The 6000-nt window shown below is 34.0% G+C and overlaps 1 protein-coding gene across 2 annotated transcripts in view; it reads right to left on the reverse strand.

The window, feature by feature from the left end:
• Positions 1–3483, reverse strand: part of EPC1 (enhancer of polycomb homolog 1 (Drosophila)) — a 94796-nt gene extending 91313 nt beyond the window's left edge. The window contains exon 1 of one of the 2 annotated variants that reach the window (XM_008581549.1): positions 3181–3483. The gene's annotated coding sequence lies outside the window, so the exon portion shown is untranslated. The remainder of the gene's footprint in view (positions 1–3180) is intronic. The other variant, XM_008581548.1, reaches the window with a different exon arrangement.
• Between the last annotated feature and the right edge of the window lie 2517 nt (positions 3484–6000).

Genomic DNA, 6000 nt, shown 5'->3' on the forward strand with positions numbered 1-6000 from the left:
TTATGTTTTCAGCATTTTATTATGTTAGGTCATCTCAATATCTTTAAATGTTTCTTCCCTTTGTTACCCATTACCTAATGGGTTTGGTTAACCTGAAATTTTCTCAATTTTTAGCAATATTAATGAATACAGATTCATAAATTAGTAAATTACATTGGCTCATGACATTGTCTTAATTTAATTTTCTGTTTATTTCTGTTATTGACCAAGCTCCACAACTTCAAGTTCATTTTTCTGAGGTTTATTGTTTAGAATTTGATTTACGGGTTCTCTGTCTTTGGCATCATGTCTTCTTTCTGCAACTTGTTTTTTGGCCATTTCACTACTTATTAACTCCTCCCTCCATCAGAGGGATGGGCAGAATGAAAAAAATGATATGACATTTTAATATAGTCGATTTTACTACTTGCTACTACCTGTGATAAAATAGTATGCAAGATAGAAATAAGTGTGGAATTGTTGACTGAATTGACATTTTGGGATTTTTTTTAAAAATAATTTTTTATTGTCTATGATCTAGCAACTGTTACCATGAAAAACTGAGTTAGTTCTCTGTATACTATATTTAATAAATAAAGGTTTTTTTAAGTGATAAAAAGAGTCTATTATAATAATTTTAATGGTAATCACACCAAACTCATGAACTAAATGACTTACAAAAATGTTATCAATTAAAAAATAATTAACATCCAAGGAATCAAGGGCTAAAATGAAGCACAAGGTGGATTTGAAAATGGAGAATAATATAAAATTGTGAATTGTTTTTACCTCGTGGATTTAAACCTCCTTACTTACACAGTGATGTAAGAGTCACATATAGAAGAATATCTTTAATATAAATATGTATGGATAATTTTAAAAAGTGAAGATGTAACTATAATGGTTACTTCATAATCAATGATGTAATAGTCAATGATGTAGGAGAACAAAGAGCATTGCATTGCTACATATGGACTTCATAGCATCAGTTGGTTTTTAAAAGGGGGTCTACGTTATATAAGCATTTTTAGTATTTAGAGATTAAATTAAAAGAAAAATATCACTATTGTGAATAACAGAAAATTTTAGCAATAAATGTGTTGGAAAGAATATTTTATTCAATAAATCAACTTCAGAGAACTAAACTCTCTAGCATAACCAGAGGGTTAGATAATATATTTACACCTGCAGTATTTCATTCTATAAATAATCTATCCAGTCAAAAATCAGTCTTGATGGGGTATTTATATTTTACAGGGATAAAAAGTTAAAGTGAACAATTTCAAATTTTTTAGCATAGTATAAAAAAAAGGTATAATACATCATTATTACTGAAGTTCAAGGAAAGGGATATACATATAAATTATAGGTACACAAAAATCAGAAATACTATTTCTAGTCATTTTCACACATTCTTTTACTTCAAACTGTTAAATGATTAAATGGTGAAATGAGCATTTAAATATTTTAACGTGAGTAAAAACAATAATAACTCCTGAAATTTTCTCTATCTCAAGAAATAATCTATTCAGTTGTATGGGAAGGTGGTCTAGGATACTATTTCAGTTGTTTTTATTTTTTTGGCAAAATAATATGTTTTACGGTACAATTACCGATTCCTCCCACTTTCTTTTTAAACTAAGGACGTACTTACTATCTTCATAAACAGCTAAAATGTTTACAGAGACCAGTAAAATCTATGTCATATCGTAACACATTTTTGTTCTTGAGGGCCTTTGGGCCTAAATCCCATATTCTTTAATCAGATAACTCTCAATAAGAACAAAGATGGAAAAGATATAATCCTGCATTTAGGTACGTGAACATCAGTATTTTTAAAGTTAAGAGCTGTGCACATATTCTTTAAAAATTATCTTATTCCAAAATATTTGCTCTTTTTTAAAGACTATGCATAAATTCAGTTAAAGTATCATTTTAAAATAAAACAAATAAACAATAATGTAGGAATTATTATAGGCCAAAGTACTAGAAAATCCTCAGAAGAAACTTAGAACAGTTATTTAAGAAGTCCCTAGGTTCAAAATGAAATTCAACTTTTACAATGTTCAGGGAACTAAAACTCAAATGGTTCGTTAAATTAAAAAGACACTAACACGTATGATTTTGTAAGATAAAGAAAATACAAAATGTTACTGGGGAAAGAGGATAAACCAACAGCTTATTATTGAAGAATTCTGATATAGAGATAATAAATCAGATCAGATAAAACACAACTGCAAACTGCATGCCTGTCCCTGATGTTCCCTGGACTGGTCGTGACGACATGTCTGCTCTAAACATAGTTCACAGTTCACAGAAAACATTTAAGTACAACTGGATATTTCCACTGACCAAATTGAACTTTCTTTAGGAAAATAAAGGGATAAGATAATAGATCAAATCTCGCCCCACCTCTTTTTTTTCTTCCCTTTTTCTTTTAGTGAAACTGACATAAATTGTTGAGGAGCACTACAGCGCCACCAACACAGATCAATGCAAAACAAAAAAGATCTCCCACCGTGTGCAAAAAGAAAAAAATGAGAAAAATGCCAAAATTACAAAATGTCTCCCAAATGTACCTTTTTGGTGAAAATCAAGAAAGCTGTGCGAAGATTATTTAATGAAGAGCTTCAAAGAAATAATATCATAGACTGTAAATTTAGATCTGATCAGCAAAGAAAAGATCCACTATTTAGTAACAGCCATAACTTAATATAAACCCGGTTATGTCAATCTCCACCTTCATTATACCAAGGGGAGCTTTTCTGTAGTTTGTAATCCATCAAGAGAACCACAACATGCCTATTTTTAAAAAACTACATCGATAGTTTGCCTGCTGATAATTTAGCCCTGGACAAATTAGGTAATACATAATTTTTATAAAGAGGATATGCACATATTTGGCATTACCAACATTGCTGGCACAAAACAAGTCCATCTTGAAATATCTTGAGTTCCCCCGTAGTTCACAGTAATGAGAGTATAATTTATATTATCAATATTTAGCTTTAACAATGAAAAAAGCTATTTTTTTTTCTTTTGGTAAAATTAACCAGACACGATTAGGTAAAACGTGTAGAGATCAAAGCTAAAGAAAAATACAAAGATTGGTTTTGTTAGAAGAAACACAATGAAAACCCTTTTTATCTGGTGGCTCATTCAAAGACTTAATGCCATAAATGTTTAAAATTACAAACTTACCCTTAGTGTAGCCAAAGAAGAAGGCAGTTCTTGAAAAAAAATTGTAACAATATAAGCTGGATACTTGTGTGCCTAGAAACAACAGCCTCCAGGCAGCATATGGTTCTTCAAACATCTTTAAAATATTTGGTAAATAAAGAGTAATACTTTCTTCCATGATCGGCGGCTGGATGGGGTGGCTTCCCCCAGGATCTGTGGGCGATTGGGAAAAATCGGGGAAATATCCACAGAAGATTAAAAGCAGAGGAGACAGCGGCAGCCAGAAGACTCTGGGGTTAACAACTTTGCGATGGCAAGCAGGCGCGTTCTGATTGGCCAGGAGCGCAGTGTCCCTACAGTCTGCACTATCCCCCGCGTCCCCCGCCCCCCGCAGCTCGGAAAAAAATGCAGTGTGTGTGCCATTTTACACTGGGCTTTTAAAAGCACAGCCACCCAAACGACAAAAGTCTAAGCTCGCTGTTAAGTGACACTGCAAAACAATAGCACCCACGACTGCTTTGTTAGCTCAGGAAAATACCCTTTTAACATCGTAAGGAACACTTTTGTTTCTCGTATGGGTTTTTTGTTGTTGTTTTGTTTTTACGGACGATCATGATGTTTTTCTTAAGCCGATTGTTTATCGTTTCGAAAACGTCGGTATATAATCTGGATACAACTATGGCCATTTAAAAACTATTTCCATCAAAATATTTTTTGTTTCGACATCATTAAGGTACCTAAAGAAGCCAATTTTCCTTGAACAAAATTCATGATTCCTTTAGCTCTGGAAGCTTTATAATTCCGTGGGGAAAAAAGAAAAAATTTGTTAGCCATAATAACTACCATTTGTGCGAAAAGTAAAATAAAATGATGATTTTAGTGGTTAAATTAAAAACAATAGGCATGCCCCTCCCCCCTTCCTAAAAATTGTGTTTTAAAAACCTTTGCTGGCTGGCAGAATTCTGCCACTCTGCCTTACAAACAAAATGGCTGTGGTACTGAGTTTTTTTGGAACCTCCCACTGTGCCTCCTCCTGGCCTCCAGGAAGTGGTAAAAATCCAAAGTAAATACAGTCTAAAAGTACATTGTCGTGTCTGAACTCCGGGAAACCTTTGGTAAGGGGATCTTAGAAATATGTTGCTTTGTATTAGTTTTTTTTTTTTTTTTTTTTAATGTTTTGAAAAGAACATCAATCACTAGAGATTCACTTGACTGTAATTTGAACTTCCTGCTTTACATATTTATAAGGTCTTTCACCTATCTTGGCAAGCTTTCAAATTAAGTGGGCTGGGAAATTTGATGCTAGCTCTCTAGTTGCGAGCTGAGTCAGGTATTTGGCGGTTGCAACTAGGCTTTTAAATAAAGACAAAGTCTAAAACTTTAAAAAAAATGTTAAATGCAACACAGTGATTGATTGCAATGCAAAGTCACAAAAGTCAGCAAATATCGAAATGTGTCAAATACTGCATTTATGTGTTAATTGAACACATTCAGTGTAAATTCCTTGCCGGCTAAATTTCTAATGAGACAAAGATAGAACAGGGTTTAAAGGAACAAGAAAAGGGTGGGGAATTGCCTGTGTTCTTTACGACCTCTTCCCCTTTGTACACACACACACACACACACACACACCCACACCCACACACACCCACACCCACCCACACACACACACGTTGGTCTCCTATCCCTGCCTGGCATTTAACAGGTAACATTCTGAAAAAGATGTCATTAGGGTGACTATATAAATTACCATCTAAAACAGGACACTTAAAGAGTGAAAGGGGGCATATTACCAATTACAGGACAACTGGAATAAACAAGGCTTGTCCAAGGTAAGCCAGGAGGTAGAACTCACTATATATTTAGAGACCTCCTTAAACTTTTGTCAGATAGGTCACTTATAGGCATGGGGCCTGGGCTAATTTTTGTAGAATCTGAGCTAGACCCCCTCTCTGGGCTGCATCTACTGCCCTTGTTCTACTGTCAATTGAAGTATAGACAATCTGAGTAGACTTGCATTCGGATTTATTTAATAAACAGCCATGGTAAGAAAAATATTTAGATATGCACATCCATACATATATACATACTAACACACATACATATGCTTTTATTATCTATCTAGCTTAGAATATTCTGCGCACTTTGCACAATATGTATATTTCTAATTACATAATTTCTTGTTTGTTTTGGTGAAGGTAAACTGTAGACGAAGTGTTTTAGAAAAATTATCACAGAAAGACAGGAGAAATAATTCCTATGTTACTTATTCAAATAGTTCTTGAGAACTTAGAATGTGCCAGGCATGATGTGTGGTGCATATATATTGGTGAACAAACAGATAGTTTATCTCTTCCTTCATAGAGTTCATAATCTGGTGGGGAGACAGAAAAATAGAAACAAAGGAATATATAATTGCAAAATATAAGTGCTCTTAAAGAAAAATAGTGCAGTGTTAGAGAATAACAAAAAGAGAAACATGTAAATAAGATGGGAAGGAAGTTGTTTCTGCGTAGGTGACATTTAAGCTGGATTGAAGGACAAGAAGGAGCCAAACTTGAAAAATACCTAAGAAATAGCAGACTACAAAGAGGCTACAACATGTGCTAAGCACCTGAAGCAGAATGGAGCTTGGTATATTCCTGGAAGGGAAATGAGGCCAGTGTGGTCCCAGCATATCAAGAGAACGGGAAAATGGCATCCGGTGAGGTCAGAAATGTAGGTAGGAGTGATATTCTGCAGAAGTTTGTAAGCCACAGAGGGGAGTTCAATATCTAAGGAAGTAAACTATAGACAGAGTAGATTGTTGGAATTTGGGATTTTGGAGGTTTTGATGATGAT

Source organism: Galeopterus variegatus, unplaced genomic scaffold (assembly GCF_000696425.1).
Source record: "Galeopterus variegatus unplaced genomic scaffold, G_variegatus-3.0.2 Scaffold2391, whole genome shotgun sequence".
NCBI lineage: Eukaryota > Metazoa > Chordata > Mammalia > Dermoptera > Cynocephalidae > Galeopterus > Galeopterus variegatus.